We start from the raw sequence: 18,730 nt of genomic DNA on the forward strand, positions 1-18,730 counted from the left end.
ACACACGTTTGCACACATTAACACGAATACACACACACAGATACGACACAGGCTCGCCCGCATTCATTTACACGAACCCACGCATGCACACATACACAAAAATGTGCGTACGCACGCGCGTTCGCACACATTAACACGAATGCACACACACAGATACGACACAGGCTCGCCCGCATTAACATTTACACGAGCCCACGCACGCACACATACACAAAAATGTACGTACGCACGCACGTTCGCACACATTAACACAAATGCAGATACACAAATACGACTTAGCTTCACCCGCATTAACATTTACACGAGCCCACGCACGCACACATACACAAAAATGTACGAACGCACGCACGTTTGCACACACAGATACGACACAGGCTCTCCCGCATTCACATTTACACGAACCCACGCACGCACACATACACAAAAATGTACGCACGCACGCACGTTCGCACACATTAACACGAATACACACACACAGATACGACACAGGCTCGCCCGCATTAACATTTACACGAGCCCACGCACGGACACATACACAAAAATGTACGCACGCACGCACGTTCGCACACACTAACACGAACGCACATACACAGGTACGACTCAGGTTCGCCCGCATTAACATTTACACGAGCCCACGCACACATACACAAAAATGTGCGTACGCACGCACGTTCGCACACATTAACACGAATGCACACACACAGATACGACACAGGCTCGCCCGCATTAACATTTACACGAGCCCACGCACGCACACATACACAAAAATGTACGTACGCACGCACGTTCGCACACATTAACACGAATGCACACACACCGATACGACACAGGCTCGCCCGCATTAACATTTACACGAACCCACGCATGCACACATACACAAAAATGTACGTACGCACGCACGTTTGCACACATTAACACAAATGCACATACACAATTACGACTCAGCTTTGCCCGCATTAACATTTACACGAGCCCACGCACGCACACATACACAAAAATGTACGTACGCACGCACGTTCGCACACATTAACACAAATGCACATACACAAATACGACTCAGCTTCGCCCGCATTAACATTTACACGAGCCCACGCACGCACACATACACAAAAATGTACGTAAGCACGCACGTTCGCACAAATTAACACAAATGCACATACAGAGATATGACTCAGGTTCGCCCGCATTAACATTTACACGAGCCCACGCACGCACGCATACACAAATGCACGAACGCACGCATGTTTGCACACACACACATACGACACAGGCTCGCCCGCATTCACATTTACAAGAACCCACGCATGCACACATACACAAATGTACGTACGCACGCACGTTCGCACACATTAACACGAATGCACACACACAGATACGACACAGGCTCGCCCGCATTAACATTTACACGAGCCCACGCACGCACACATGCACAAAAATGTACGAACGCACGCACGTTTGCACACACACAGATACGACACAGGCTCGCCCGCATGAACATTTACACGAGCCCATGCACGCACACATACACAAAAATGTACGTACGCACGCACGTTCGCACACATTAACACAAATGCAGATACACAAATGCGACTTAGCTTCACCCGCATTAACATTTACGCGAGCCCACGCACGCACACATACACAAAAATGTACGAACGCACGCACGTTTGCACACATTAACACGAATACACACACACAGATACGACACAGGCTCGCCCGCATTAACATTTACACGAGCCCACGCACGCACACATACACAAAAATGTACGAACGCACGCACGTTTGCACACACACAGATACGACACAGGCTCGCCCGCATGAACATTTACGAGCCCATGCACGCACACATACACAAAAATGTACGTACGCACGCACGTTCGCACACATTAACACAAATGCAGATACACAAATGCGACTTAGCTTCACCCGCATTAACATTTACGCGAGCCCACGCACGCACACATACACAAAAATGTACGAACGCACGCACGTTTGCACACATTAACACGAATACACACACACAGATACGACACAGGCTAGCCCGCATTAACATTTACACGAGCCCACGCACGCACACATACACAAAAATGTACGTACGCATGCACGTTCGCACACACTAGCACGAACGCACATACACAGGTACGACTCAGGTTCGCCCGCATTAACATTTACACGAGCCCACGCACACATACACAAAAATGTGCGTAGACACACACGTTCGCACACACTAACACGAAGGCACATACACGGATACGACTCAGGTTCGCCCGCATTAACATTTACACGAGCCCACGCACGCACACATGCACAAAAATGTACGTACGCACGTTCGCACACATTAACACAAATGCACATACACAGATACGGCACAGGCTCGCCCACATTCACATTTACACGAGCCCACCCACGCACACATACACAAGAATGTACGAACGCTCGCACTAATACACACTCGCACACACAGATACAACACAGGTTCGCCCGCATTCACGTTTACACGAGCCCACGCACGCACACATATACAAAAATGTACTTACGCACGCACGTTAGCACACACTTACACAAATGCAGACACAGAGATACGACACAGGTTCACCCGTATTCACATTTACACGCACCCACGCGCGCATACATGCACCAAAATGTACGCACGTTCGCACACACTAACACAAACCCACGCACACAGATACGACACAGGTTCACCCGCCTTCACATTTACACGCACCCGCGGATGCACACACACACACGTATGCTCGCACACGCATACACGCACTCGTGCGCACGCTTATCAAATACTGAGATACCAGCACGCACGATCACACATACAAGTACACACGCACGTACGCTGAAGGTGTGCACACCCACATACACTCCGTGTCCTTCCCTGTTGCCTCACAAAAATATCCGCGTGCAAACAGACAGAATGACACTCGCTCGGCATTTACCGTTCAAAACTCCACCTGTAATAAATCGCTTCAAGGTTGAAATTTCGCGCTTCTTCAAGTGTCACTTCGTGCTACAATCCAAGATCAGCATACAGTTGTTTCATTCATTCGCCAGTTGTGCCATCCGCAAAAGCACCTCGAGAATAGCCTACGAATCTCCCTGCAAGTACTCCCCTTCATGAGGTAAGTACGTGATTTTATTAACAGTAAATATAACGTACTTTGCCTACTCGGCTCGCAATGTGTCGTAGAGCTTGTTCCTTTGAGTGGATTTTACGCTATGTTCCTCCTAAGCCATATTTTTGCAATTTAGGCAATTCATATTGTGCTCCCTCTTTCCAGGATGGCCGCAAACTACCTTTGCATATTACTGGGTTCATCCAGGATCGTCTTTCTACGAGAAGGCCTCCACATTTGAGAAATTTGAGAAGATAACCGGTATCTCGTCGTGCGACTGCTGCAGCCTGAGGCTATTCTACTGGTCCGATGTGCAGAGAGGCTGTATCTGCATTGTCTACTGCACAACGGGAATGTTACTGCATCACCCAGATAGCGAGGAACACTACAGTGCACTGATGCAGGCTTACTCCTGGGGCGCGATCGGAGACCTTTATTCGAGCCGCGTTCTGTTCGGTTGCTGGAACGTCACAAAAGTGGCAGTAGGCAAAATTTTTGAGAACGGGCGGTGAGAGCAGCCAATCGGCAAGCGGTGAACTCCCCGGAAGTATACTTCCCCTTTTGTCGCCTGCTTGCAGGCAGTATACTTCAAAACGAAATGTTTCTCGTCTTCCAATCAATGAAATCGTTAACTATAAAATATATTTTATTCTTCTAAAGCTTAAACACGCTTTCAAAAAGTAATACGTGTGAATACTACAATTTATAACTATTACTTTCTCTGCGCCGTCGCTAGGTGGTGTCGCGCTCATCGGGTGCCAACGAAAACATTTCATTGGCTCGCTGGCACCCAATGATAGGGTCGAGTTTGCCGCACAACCAACGCACTATTTGTATAGAAAAATGAAAGGGGCGCCGGAATTCGCTTACTGCCTTTTCTTCAAGCGCGTTTCGCACCTCCACTGCTCTCGCTCCTCCTCCAGCAACGCCAATGCAACAACCGAAGTTCCCTTCGCAAGCGCCATTTTCTCGAATTGAACTATGCATTGGATCCGAACGTGTCATTGAGGGTGGCCGAAGTCGCCGTTTGGATCCAATCCAATCCACCAGACCCACCATGCGAAGCCGGTCTCGTAATGAGCGTATGATCGGTCCAAACCTCCCAACTCCCGTCGCGTTCGGCGCCTAGCAGACGACGCTCTCGGTTTCAAGATTGACAGGAGCATGTCGTCATTTTGATGTCACCAAAAATGTCGCCGCGCCCGCGGCTGGCGACGTTGGCGCAGAGTAGGCCAATCGCGCGCTTCGGTAAACGAACTAATGCGCCGAACAACGATCTCCAATCGCACCCCAGGTCCAAGGTTTTAATATGCATGATCTTCTACTTCGTCTATGACAGCGTCTACGCTGTTGCCTTGCAGTCATCAAGTACTCCCCACGTACATTGACAATAAGTTATTCGCATGAAAAGGCTGTGCGAAAGCCAGTCAATTCGACTGAGCTGCCATGAGGGTAACGCGCAGCGCGTTCAAGCCATTAGGCTTGAACTTCGCCACCGTGCTCCAGCTGAAGGAGAAAATCAATGGCATATGGCGGTGGCCACTCGTTATTTCAAGCCTTTGCACTCTGCCTCTACCGTGCATCGGCGTGCACGAAGCGAGTCGACCTGGTTTTATCACCGAGCAGCGATACGTCATAGCGATAAGCGCCGGATATATGGTCTACCAATTCAAGACGCTCACCTACTTGAGTCAGTGCCTCATGAGCTAGGTAAGTAATTACCTTTCTATATAAAATATGATCGCGCTGATGAGCACAACTTAACCATGGCATTAAACGTAGGATAGAAAGTGTCAGAAAATTTCAAGTGCAGTCCGATGTATCGCATTATATTTGGCTGAAAGAAAGGATTCTATTTAAGTACAAGGCATGCTAGCGTAATCCTATTTCTTAAATTTACCGATATGTACTTTTCGTTTAATACGCCGAAGATAGATTATCTGTTTGCCCTGACTCGATGTTAGAAACAAAGGAACTCCAGGTTTGACTGAAGATTTTGTCTTCTCGGCGCATGTTCGAAACTCAATCGGATCGGGGTATCTTGCCCAGCCAATCTATATTTGTCTGAACATTTTAAAACAAGCTCGATATAGCAAATCAAGATTTCGGTAATTCAATAGTGCAGTCACGTCGCGCATTTATTAGAATGGAAGCTTTTCTTGACCAAAGCGTTGCAGTAATAATTTTTGCAAGGGTGTTCAACGTGAGCCACAGATCCATGGTTTTCGTGTTTTCAGGCTAAGAAGTTGAAAGATTTGTGCAAGAAAGCTAGCAGCCTTGAAAACGCTGCCTTTTGCCATCAGGTAAGCAAATCCACACAGTCAAATGTGCAGCCATTGACCATTATCTTGAAAGCCAATTCAGTATGTAGATATCAGCACAGTAAGGAAACTATAGTTACAAAGAAAACTTGAGTGCGCTCCTTTGGACTCTTCAGGCAAACATTAAAGCAACGCTAGAAATATAGGTTTCCTTGTACTAGTAACAAACGTTTCTGAAATACATTAAGCCCACCCTTACACGAGAAGAGCTTGATAAGTGAGAAAAGACGCAAAGGGCGGAGGCCCAGTAGGCTCGAAGTTGCCGTACTACCTCGCCCTGACGTCATAGATTTAGTGTCTGCTTCGCCCCAGTTGAGGTTTTGTCCGTAAGGACTTCATATTCTAAGAGTCAATAGGAAAAAATCGAGTTTCTCGAACAACCAATACGTCGCGATGGCCCGAATACCTTGAAATCCGTGATGTCACGCTGGCATGCTTGCGCTGAGGTTTCGGCGCCATATAGAAATGAGCTTGGCAGTACTTCATTTTCAGTAATCAGCCTTATACCGTGAAATGAACGAATATAGAGCTGTGGAAAAATTATCAGCCAAACTTGTTTAGGTGTTCCTCTTAGGAGTACCTTCAGTGATTCTTTGAGCCAAGCCATTGTAGCACGAAATTATGAGCGACGCCTTCCGGCGGATTTAACCAATTCATTAAACAAACAAGCAGTAATATATCTACAGAATCCATCTATCGATAACTGTCACTGCCTCACACTCGTCATTGGCATCACCATCACCTGTGGCATTGTCATCATTTTGAGCACCATAACATCACTGTCATAGTGCAGGGTCAAAATGTAATCTTCGACACACCTGGCGTGTGGGAACCAGATAGAAATGTGGCCCATCTAGGAACCCCTCACATCGAATAGACGAGTTGATCCGCACAGAGGGTAGAGGTCGGCGAAGAAATGCTCACATTTACACGGTGCTCACATTTTTTTAAATAAGCAGGTGTAGCACGTACGGGGCTGTGAAAACTACAACTGAACACTTTTCATGGCTGCATGCTCTTGTCTTCGACGGCCAAATACATTATCCGTTATTGAGGCGCGTTTGTCGTGTACAAATTTCTCATATTGAAGTAAAAGGACATCGCGCGCTTTAGAAACCTCGAAGTAAAGCATAACTTACCCGAAAAAACTCAACGCTTTCAAACGCCATCATAGAGAAATAGAACTGTCGTCGCACAGCGAATGAAAGAGCGATTGACCTCAGTCGGCGCATTTGATGGCGGGTATGATTTGAACTGCCAGGTAAGCTAAAGCAGGCAAGACAACCAGAAGGCAGTAGCGTGTAATCAACACCACCACCGAAATACTTCGGTAGCAAATCTTTCCTGGGCTTCGCAGATAGGCGCCAAGCAAGACGTCAGCAAGTGTCTTGTAATTTTGTATGGTGGCTGTCTTATTCTCCGTGTTTTACGACACAGTTTGCGCGCCATGACAAACCAACTAGCCGTTCAATTACGTTTTCACCGTTTTCAGTGCGAATTGTACTTTCAGGTAATCACCTTACTCAGTAGCAAGGAAACTTGGGCTAGTTGATGAACGTTCATATTGGTCAAAGAGCGTTAAATCAGATGAGGAATACGTAAATTAACACACATGCTTTATGATGGCCGAACGTCACCTATGATAGGATTTTTAGCCCTCTAAGTACGAGTTTCTTCATCGAGAAATGTATTTCAAGCACTTAAAGATGATGCATGCTGCATGCTATTAAACTCAGTACCATATGTGATTGGCCTGCGTAATGAAGTATGGCAGTCTAAGACTGACAAATTTCTTGTACTGAACTGCAACCCTGAAGTAAAGGGTGTTTCCTGGAATTAAAGAAAATAACTAGTCTTCTTTGTTTTGTAGGTACAACTTTACAGCTCTATTGATCCTGATGACATGAGACTGAAAGGCACTCACATTATTCACCTGAGGATGTCCTTGTTAGTTTCGGTAAGGAAAAGTGACACTTTGCACTTCATTGGGCTAAGTTGCTTTTTACACACTTGAAACAGGGTACCACTCATTAGCCGCGGAACTGATGCTGCGGCTTTATCACAATTACCCAACAAACGAAATATACTTACGATAAAACTTAGTCTGTCCAACGGTGGTGACATCGTAACAAAATTCTGTGGTAACATGAAAAAGGTCGGTGCCGGCGCCCTTACCTTGGGTTCAACAGTTTAATTTTGAGGTTTTGTTTTGTTAAGTATTTAACATATAATGTCCGCGAAAAAAATATTTGCCTCTTCCGCCATCGTATTTTCTGATTAGCATTCGTACAAGGGGTTCGACAGGATCTTCGAAATAAGGAAGGTTATTAAGCCATTAAAAACGGCATGGAAGAAGCTCGCCTAAGAAAACTGGCTATTCAAGCAAAAATTGTAGAAAGGTTTCAAATTACAACGGGACTGAAGGAAGCAACCATGAAACCACCTCGCGGGACCCTGAGGATTGAATTGGTGGCGTCAATAAGCATAGCTGTCCATTTATCAGCTAGTGATGTTTGCGTCGTAAAGCAGCATTGAGGTCACGAGCGACGCTACGGTAGAAGGTTCCAAGATTACCTTCAGATGATGGACCGTTCAAGTGTAAACAGTCTTCGTGTATAAAGCCGTGAAAGAAAGCAGTTACAGTATTTTTTACAACTTCATTGGTACCGGTTGAAGATACTAGACGAGCCATTATTTCTACCGCTGTTATAAAAATGTCTATAGGTACCTCTTTGTCGCTATTGCTCAGTTGTCACGTGTTAGAGTAGCGTATTCAATTTGACATATATATGGGCACCATTTCTAAATATCTTATTTGGGCCATTTTTTCTATTTGCAGATGGAAGCCTCGGTGGTAACGTATGCCATAATCCTTCAACAGACAGGCCAGAGTCTCGGTGGCTCGCATGACATGGGGTTTTTTTCAGGAAATTCGCAATAACTTACAATAACTATTGCCTCAAACCAAGAGGTTGCAGCAAAGCGCCAGGACAATAGAACCAGCGTAGCAGGCTCTTAGAACGGACTATTGCGTGCCATGCTGGCGCCGTAAGCACGCGCCGTGAGCACGCACCACCCAACTTTATTTTCGTAATGTCTTGCCATCCCGATCGAGGGCGACGGCCTTAGCGTCCACGCGTAGCGGTATCGGTAGGCGCTACGGGGCCCCTGCCCAGACGGAACGGCGAAATTTACTAAATTTACTCGTCGATGAAGTGAAGACGGTGCTATCTTGGTTACATACATGCAGATCCGCGGATACGCCAGCGACATCCGCGGGGAGCACCGTGAGAGGCGTCTCGAGGTAGGCCAGTTTGGGAGGGGTCTAATGAGTCTACCTTTTCGCGACCATTCAGTAGGCTGGTGGCGAGCTTCGGCTTCTTGTGGAGGACATGGTACGTCCAGTCATAGGAGGGTGTAGGGTGCCTTTAAGGCATGTCGTCTGAGAAAAAAGCGGGTGTTCAAGACGCAAGGTCAAGATGCTGTGGCCCCGAAGGTCGAGGCGGGACGGGTCGCAGCTGTGAACGCAGTCCTGTAAGCATTCAAGCTACTGCAGAGGCTGGGGCGAGTGGTCCGAAGGAACGAACAAGTCTCTAGGAAGCTGCAGAGGGGCAGCGTTGACAAGTGCGGCAGGAGAACAAAGTGGCAACGAAGGACAGCGCGTAGACTGAGAAACACCATCGGAAGGTGGTCGACTATTCCGTTTGCACTATTCCGTTTGCACAGGGATAATGTGCAGTCGTACGGCAGTCTTTAGCGCCAAGCAGGCGGTTGAGGCAAGTGAAGAGGGTACAGTCAAATTGATGGTCGCGATCAGTGGTGACGCTGCTTGGGCAGACGAGGCGGGAAACCCATGCTGAAACGAAGGCTTTGGCGACCATTTCCGCACTGATGTCTGGCACGGGCATGGCTTCGGGCCAACGGGTGAAGCAGTCAATCATTCTTAGAATGTATCGGCAGTCGTGAGGAGGAAGTTGTCCAAACAAATTAAGATGGGCGTGGTGAAAGCGACAGCCAGGTGGCGAGAGACTGCGTGGGAGTCTTCGTGTGGAGGGTCACTTTGGCGGTCTGGCACACGAGGCGCGAACCCGCCCACTGGCGAACATCGGTGTTAATGCTTGGCCATACGTAGCCCTGTATAACGAGGTGCTGGGATGCTGGGATTAGATGTCGTGAAGGGATTGCAACACCGAACGACGGAAGGCAGCCAGAATGAATGGGGGGGGGGGGGGGTGCAGCAGCTGAAATCTCACACCTCATTGAGCCAAGCACAAATGGGGGAAGATTGAGTTGTAGACTGAGGTAATGGGAATGATAACGCAGCGCTTGCAGCTCAGGGTCTTCCAGCTGCTCCCGAGCTAGACGTTTCCAGTCCACAGTTGATGTAGAAGTGCCGAGGAAGCTATTGCGGGAGTGTGCATCAGCTGCCTCGTTTTCAGTGCCTTTGATGTGTCGAACATCCGAATGTACCTGGCATGTACATAAGCCAGTTGACAAAGTTCACGTGCGATGTGCTTGGAAGAGTTTGTATGGAAGACATACACCAGAGGCGTATGGTTCGTTAGAACAGAAAATGACTGGCCCTTAAAGAAGTACCGGAAGTGCTGGATGCTGGAGTAGATAGCGAGCAGCTCGCGGCCAAAAACGTTATAGCGAGTCTGGGCAGGTTAGAGCTTGAGAAAGCTCAGTGGACGGGGGGGGGGGGGGGGGGGGGTACGGCGGTACGTTGAACTCGGAACCTGTGTCTACAAGGAAGTGTAGGCCAGGAATGCGATCCATGACGATGACAAGGCGGCCGGTTTGTAAGAGGAGCTCACACGCCGCCGTCAGTGATCTCGCAGCGCATTTCCCGGCCATTGGCATGGGGGCTTACACGGGCGGTTGTGGTGAACTTCGAGGACTGCGCGAACGGGGATTGCTCGGGGAAGGACGGTGGCTGGGGCCTGAGGAGGAACCGCGCCAGTCATGACAACGTCCAAAGGGCGTCGAGGGAGACGAGCTGGTCGATCCGGGACTCTAAGCAGGCCATGATAGAGTTCTGGCGTTGAAGAAAGAGCGACGACAGAAGTCGCGCCGTGGACACGATCAGCGAGCTGCGTGAGGCAGTGAAGGGTCAGGTCTCCTACAACGGCCAAGGCTAGGCGGGTGGACTATGGCAAACGCTGGAGGAAGAGCTCCTTCAACAGAGCACCGTTCGTGTCGTCATTGCTTGAGCCAAAGAGCCGTCGTATGCTGGGAAGTGCGGCGATCTCCCAGCTCTTCGGGGGTGAACCGGTGCTGGAGGTGCGCTCTAACAGTATGGCGCGGTACAAAATACTGTTTCAGGTGCTGGTATGGGGCATGCCCCCAAAGGGGCAGCGATGATGTTCGCGACGTCGTGAGAAACCTCAGGAGACAGGTTGGCAAGTAAGTAGCGATACCGACAAGTCTCTGAGGTGATGTGGTTTAGATCGAAGGAGGCTTCGACCTGGACGAGCGAAGCATGTGGCTCCTTGCGCCAGAACGCGGGCAGGCGGAGCTGTAGAGCTTCGACGTCCTCTGGGCGTGCGGTAGCGTCAGGCGGACGGTTGCCTGAGGGCGGAGGGTTGCTGGGGCCGGTCATCTCGTAGTACGGAGTCACAAATGTCGCCAACCGAGAGGTTCCAGTGGAGCGCCAGTACCAGAGGAGCAGCGTAGCAGGCTCTTAGAATGGACTAGTGCATGCCGTGCTTGCGACGTGAGCACACGCCGGCCATCTTTCATTTTGTCACATTTTTGCATTGTGGACCAAGATCGCTGACCTTCCGCGCGTAGCTGCGTTGTGGGCGCTACACTATCATTCAGTGCATTGGCACTAATGGACAATCACCAACTGTCCGTGCATTGGCACCATTAGTACGTGACCTCGCACCAATCGTCGGTCCGCGAAGCAAGGAAGACACTTTTGTGCTTGTTAAGGAATGCGAGCGCCTTTGCCAAACAGAATCTTTAAACAACCCGACACAGGCCACAGCAAAATAACTATTCGAAACAGCGCTCTCGCCAGTGGTTATATTGCAGTGACCTGTGTCAGCTGTTTAAATGTTTCGTTTAATAAGATGTTCCTACCAGCCCCAATGAATACGCTTTTTATGGCTTTACGGGTTTTAAAGTGCGCGAATTGGCCGTGCTTTCTTTCACCCGTTTTTCATTATTTCTATTCTCCTGTTCGCCTTGAATGAACGTGGAGCAGCCAACCAGGCCTTTTCATATGCGCATTTATACTTGCTTCTGATTCCACTAACCCGCCACGTTGAACTTTTCCAGTGTTTGTAATGTTGCTGTGTTTATATTATTTGTTGTGAAAACTGTGGGAAGACTTTTGTAACGCTTGTAATGTGTCATTGCCCCTTTTTCAATTGCCGTGATTGTTGTTGTTTCCATTGCATTACTTTACGAAAGTGCAAACTGCGTACTTGAATACCCATTAATAATACCGGTGGCGATAATGCTTTCTTTTGTAGTGCACTTTATTTGTGCTTTGTCGTTTTGCCCTTTTTTCCGTGGTTTGTCATGCCATTTTTTCAGATTGCGTGACTGTTTCTTTATGGATGTTTCATAGGGGAATTTTCTTCAAGTGTAATTGAACTGTACCCCGTGGTCACCTCACTCAATAAACGTGCTCGACTTCCCCCTTTCTCGTTTTCTCCATCTTTCTGCGAATGGCAGCATAAATGTGGTGATACTGACGTCACAATGACTACCATATCCATGCAGTAGAAGGCATCGATGCATCAGTACGTACGCTGTCGCCGTTAGCGCGTCTTGTAGCTTATGCTATCTTGTATTCCGTTTACCTACAAGGAATTCCTTATTTGCGAAATGTTTGTGTTGAGTTTTATACTAAGTGGCCATGAAAATTTGCACTGTTGCAGTAACTTTCTATTCAGCTCTACAAAAATGTAGAGAAATGAATAGGCACTAATGAGTTTTCTCTCACATTTATAATACAGTGAAGGCCACTGGGGGTGCAGTATAATTAATTTTTTATTGCAGGGTTACTGTTCTATGAATTTTGCCCTTGCAGGTAAGTAAATAAAATTCCCCAACTCTTTTAACACTCCCCGCTTTGTTTTGTCGATGTGTGCCAGTGTCCGTGTTGTTCCAGAAAATCCACACTACCCACGCGAACAAGGCCAAGTAGAAACATGAAAGGTGTTACTAAGACACGCTCTAACCATTTCAGGTTCCAGTTCGGTTAGACTGTTCATAAATCCATAAAGTGTACACAATTTCATACCAAGTTGCTCGACGCTCAATTCCAAGAAAGAGAAGGATGTTACTTTGTCTATTTTCTGGTTTCTCATAATAGTTTACGAGGAAATATAACTTCTAGTGCTTAACGTTACGTTGCTTTTCCGTAAGCAGATTCAAGTCACCGTGGCTTGAAGTACATGCGCGCATTACCATAAAAAAATATTTCGCGATTGCCGTTGGAACGCAGTACATCGACCTTCCCGTTAGGCATGGTAGTGCCTTTAGGAAAGTGGTCACCTGTAGCAATACCCAGCCTTCGTTACTCTGCCGCTTTTTGGCAGAGCTAATTGGCGCCATTCATCAGGTGGGCGGGAAAGCAACTACGTTCCCTTCCTGCCCATCCTCGTAACACCGCTCCCCTCGATCTCGGCTTCCTCGTAATCCCGTCACCTCCGACTCTCCTGCACGCGCCCACCCAACACCACCTAGACTTTTACAAGGCGTCCACACGCCGCCATGCCGAAAGCACGACGTCATCACGGTGAATCGCGCCCGACTGGCTGGAATCGGATTGCCTTCCAGCTTCTGTTTACAAAGTAGACAAACGATTTCTGTTTCAGAACCTATATTAAAAAGCATGTAAGAACACGAAATAACATGCGTAAATAAAACATGTTTCTTTACTATATTATTTGTTATGTACTTACTCAATTTCTTCGCGCTTTAGTGAGCATGTACAGATATGCTTTATCGCGCGAACATTGACGGCGTATGCAAGTGCGTCTGGCCAGAGTAATGGCATTTGTTATCAGCGGATCTAGGGAGAGGCGAAAACTTTTTGTTACCCCTCCCGTTGTCTTTTCTTCCTCTAATCAACACCTTAAATTGTCATGTTCGAACATGCTCAGGCAAACTACCCAATATGCTTTGGTGCTGCTGTGCACCGGGTAGCCATTCAAACTGCGTACGGAGTCCTAAAACTCGCGTTCATCGGTTTCCAACGTGCGGTGACCAAAGAACTGCATGGACGAAAGCGATCCCTCACAAGAATTTCACACGAACAAAGTGCACCGTGGTAAGTAACTTCTTTCGATATTCGCAGCTGCTGTCCCCTTTTGTAAAGTTGGCATTGATGCAGTTGTAAAGCTTTTAATTTCCATTATTTGCATGCCAAAGGTTTCGAAGTCATTGCCGCATATTTCAGTACTTGCAATACGCGGTGTGAGCCATAGTACCAATGCCGTACTTTTGTATTTACGCGCTCATTTTTCACAAATACTTTCCCAAAATGTCATATACGTCGCATATTCATGGTGCAGACACTTCTGACGGACCGCAGCGGTGAGTCAAACCTCAAGAGAATGAGTTAATAAAATTTCTTCGTTTGGTAGGCCAAAGAAAGCGTTGTTACATAATTCCGCCAAATACTGCCGCGTTTCTTCGCATGTTGCTGATTGTTTTCAGCTGTAACCTTGCTTGAATTTTCTTATAGAGTAATTTTCGTATTTTTTGCAGATTTGTGAGAAGCACTTTCTTCCAATTGAATTGGTGACCACTTCGACCTACAGATAAGAGAAACCTAGACTTCTTGAAGTTACTCTCCGACTGAGATGACTCAAGCCTGTTGCTATCCTGAGCATATTTCCAAACTGGCCTGCATGGATTTCTCGTCTCGCAACAGCGGCCCATGACGGTCCCGAAAGGAAGCCGCTTCATCTACAAAGAGCACTACAGGAGGCAATAAAGCAGTCCACTGAAACACATGAAGATCAGGAAAAAAAATGCATCAGCGCTTTCGAAGAATCGGTCACCGCTCTGACAGGTTTCAGAATGACCACCTTCTGGACAAAATCGTTACTCCCATCAAATTCCTCTTTTTAAACTTTGCGTCTTAAATGCTCCAACCACGCATTTCTGGGTGACAGTGTCCGACGACTTATGCGTGGAAGTATTTGTCGGTGCTGTGCAGCTCGACAAGCTTGGTATCTTCGTGCTTCCTTTCTGCGTCTGGGATCTTGCGCGATCGACAATTTCCTTAATGCGGTGCAAAGTTTGGCAAGCAACATCTAGAGCAGCGAGGAGTGCGTGCACATTGCCCTGAAGAAGACAGAAGTACTGTATCAGCTATCGTAATAAAATTTCCGTCTAGAGCGGCAAGTGGAAGTTAAGTTCCTAAACCAGCAGGTGGATATTCCTCTGAGCAGAACTTCAAGATGCCCTATAGATTTGCCGATGCTTGCTACCCTTGTTTGGGATGTCTCCACAAGCGTTCAGATTTATTAAGAGCATGTCCAAGCTGCAACTTCCGCATCCATAAATCATTCATCTGATATCAGTCCATGCATTGAAGATACTTTATTTCTGCTGTTCGCCAAGGCCCTGACAGTAGCGATGTATGACCACGAAAAGACTGACGCTTGTTATTGATGAAATTCCCCTTCAGCCGTACATTCACTACAGAGGTGGTCTAGTGAAAATGGCTAAAACTTATTGCAGATCCTTCCACTAGTGCAAATAGACGCAAGACTGCTCCATTAATTTCTTCATCAGTCCATTAACGACTTGGAGGCTACAGGATTTCGAGTCATTGCAGTTGTTTCTGACAACTCTATCAATAGGAAAGCAATGACGTATTTACACAGCAATCGAAGGTTCAGACTAGCGAGCATCCATCAGACCACTCAAGACCCTTCTTTATTCTGGATTATGTGCATGTGCTGATGTGCATAAAGACCACTTCCTTGAACCAGAGTAACAGCGGTAAGTGTGCGTTTTACCCTGACCTCGATGGACTACCTGAAGAGCCATGAGTGCTAATAGCTTCGTTCAACAGTCCGCAAGAGCTTGACGAGAAAGAGAATAAGCTTATAACACTTGCTCTGGCATTGTCTTTGATGGTACTGAAACTTCAAACACGGAAAGACAAAACGTGAAACCTGTTCTCAAATTGTTTGACAGTGTTAAAGTCGCAGCACTCCAGAGTGGGAAAGCAGCATAACTAGAGCATGTTAAAAGCACGGCTGATTATATCAGCACTGTCTTGATGTGGTGGCGTGTAGCGAACTTCAAGACACCAGACAAAGGAAGGGATCTTTGAAACGACCTCCAAGAACCCGTAAAGACAATGTTGCCCCAAATCGAGTTTTTGAGCGGTCACTTGGTTCGACTACTAGAAAAGCCTCAAACACTGCTCACCTCACTCACAAAACCTATTAAACCATTGCGCCACAGATTTATCGCTCATGCTCAAGTGGCAAGCTATTGTCTTGAAAAGGCTTCGTTTCAAATACGTTCTGCTGGGAAAGTTTCATTCGGGCTGCCCTCCAGGCAGGTTGGACAGGTACCGACAGTTAGGAGGCGCGTAGTAACATGTCTATGCGGCAGATGAGTCAATCTGCGGAATTCCCTTGAGCTTCAAGATTGTGACACAATTCTTACTTGTGCCTCCACTGACGAGTTTTGAGATGCTTTCAAGCGATATGACATGGTGGTCATACAAGAGGAAATAGCTGCGAAGCAGAATTGGTCTCCGCTCTGACATGTTTCAGAATGACCACCTTCTGGACAAAAGCTACTAATGCGGATGGTAATTGTGCATGCTGCACTCAAGAAGCACAGATGTAAGTTCTAAGTGAACTTAGTTGTTGAGAGCCGGAGCGTCACAATTGAAGCTGAAGAGCTCATTTCGAGCATTACAAAGGGTGGACTAAAGTCTCCTCGAGCTGCAGTTTTGTATACCGCACCGATATTGTCAACGAACAACGTCAACTTCAACTTTTTGTGACAGTCAAATTATGTGTATTATTGCGAATTGTTTGAAAATGTAAAGCGTGTATCACTTAAAAATGTGCATATTTATTTGAATCTAATTTTTGTGTGGAATGGAACATTCATTCTTAAATAAATAATGCAATCTTGTTTTGACAAACGTGCTTTTGTTTCTTCGATTATACATGCAAATTTATCATCTCCAGTGCCTTGCAAACTTTATGCTTTGTGGGACAGTTTATAATTTGTGCAGCTGTTGCAAACAGAAATACAATGCATGTACATGTATTACAAACACAACTTATAAATGTCCTACGGCCTTTCCTGTGTGTAAATTTGTGTATCTCAACATAGAACATAGAAAACATAGAAGCCATAAATACGACAAGGGGGCCGCCGAATGGCAAAACGCGGACCGCTCATTTTAGTGACGCGAGCTTCCTGGAAGATCTCGGTGATAACGGTACGCACGCCTGTGGAGGCCATGGAAAAAGCCTAGGTGGTGGCGCCTGCCATTGCTCAACTAATGCATTCCGTAAACTTCAGCGGCCTATTGTTAGAAGACATCAGTTTCGAGCTGCCACCCATGCCTCACATCCGAGGAGAACTCGAAAGCGTAATCGTTTTTGATGTCTATTTTAGTATCTTCCGCTATGCTGCACACGTGTAACATGATTTCTTTTTTTGTTTAAATACCATGGTTAGATAGTCAAAGCCACCTCTCCATGCACATGGGCAAATTCACCCCCTCATGTTTGTTGCGGTTAAATGTTTTTCGTTTTTTTTACCGAAAAGGCAATACATATGGTGCTTTAGTTCGCCACGCTGCCGCTGAGTCCTGGATACATGTGACATCTCGCGGTATTCGAAACTTTACGGTTGCTTTTCGTGGTCTGACGACACAAGTGTCCAGATCCGAATAATGTTCGCGTTTTAAATATGCATGAAAATAACAATTACATAGCTTCCACCAATTATCCTATGTATCAGACTTAATATCTGGAATATTTCGCGCAGTCCTTTCTACTCAGTTTTGAAATTGATTGGAGGCACTTGCTGAGGTGTCATAATTGGTTAATGCGTTTTGAAATGTTTTAATTCATGCGAATGTAACCAAAGGTTCGCGCTATTAGTGGCGTCTAATGCTTTTCGCAGTTAAATCAAAGCTAAATGTCCTGGAAATAGTGACTACAGTTAAATATGACGAACAATGCTGCGTCAGATAGTACTATAACTCACATGTATAATGCTGAGAATGGGCCATTCTCAAGTTTCGTGCAGTAGAAGACACAGAAGAGTTACCAAACATTCAGACACACTCACAGTTCCGCATACTAGTGAAGGTACACAAATGAAGTCGAGAACACAGACAGAAGTTCAAATTTTGGCACGAGAGACGACTGACGTATTTCTCCGTAGCTACCTTACAGAACGCATAAAAGCATACTGCATACACAAAATTGAAATGTGAAAACCACATACTCAATTGTGTTTAGTTCTGTCTTCGCACAAATGAAATAGAGCGAACTGGCAGCTAGCTGCTTCCAGACTCTGAAGTTTCGCCCGAGTGTCCCTAACGGCTTTCGGTAGCTAAAAAAACTCCCCCCAGAAGCATGTCTCGCTTAGCTATGTTTTTCTGTACTACAAGATGGGGTATCTGAAAGATGGAACCGTATACACGAAATATGAGACTGAGGAAGAGGGCAGGATTCGGCCAGGTGCGAATGTCTCCGCAAGAGGTCTTCATTCAGCGTTACAGAGGTCATCCCTTGTGTTGAAGGCGACCGGGAGGGAGGAGGGACAAAAGTTCATCAGGTCGATTAAGATCGGGAGCTTAGAGCGTGTTCCGGTATTAGGAAAAAGTGCAGGCAGTGCTTGCGTGGCATTTACCCACTGAGGATTGCTTCACTTCCACATACAGTGTAATTACACACAAAAGGTGCTTGCCCTTTCGGGCCCTGCGAGCTACCTCCAATTGCTTTAAACATTTTAACCTATTTCACGCCATTGTACCAATTAAGCAACAAATCGCAGCTTAGGTTTAGGAAGAGAGACCAGCTTATATATTTTATAAATTTCCTAAATTGGAAATTTAATACGTTTGAAAATGGTGAATTTTCTACAGTACCAACAAATCACCCGAACACAGTTTCGTGTTTTGTTCATGTGGTTACAACTTCAAGGCAGTTTTTCCTCTAAACCAGTCCCGTTTGCAAGGAGCGAAGACGATGTTTTCTGGGTAAGTTGCCCCCAACTATTTTGCAAACGTCCAGTGCTGCTGTTTTTCTCTAATGGGGTGTCGGA

General features: G+C 46.6%; 1 protein-coding gene across 1 annotated transcript in view; it reads left to right on the plus strand.

Annotated features, from left to right (window-relative positions):
• LOC126544940 (uncharacterized) overlaps positions 1–18,730 on the plus strand; it is a 55,901-nt gene that overhangs the window by 25,353 nt on the left and 11,818 nt on the right. The gene's annotated exons all lie outside the window — the stretch shown is intronic.

This window comes from Dermacentor andersoni, chromosome 10 (genome assembly GCF_023375885.2).
Source record: "Dermacentor andersoni chromosome 10, qqDerAnde1_hic_scaffold, whole genome shotgun sequence".
Taxonomy (NCBI): Eukaryota; Metazoa; Arthropoda; class Arachnida; order Ixodida; family Ixodidae; genus Dermacentor; species Dermacentor andersoni.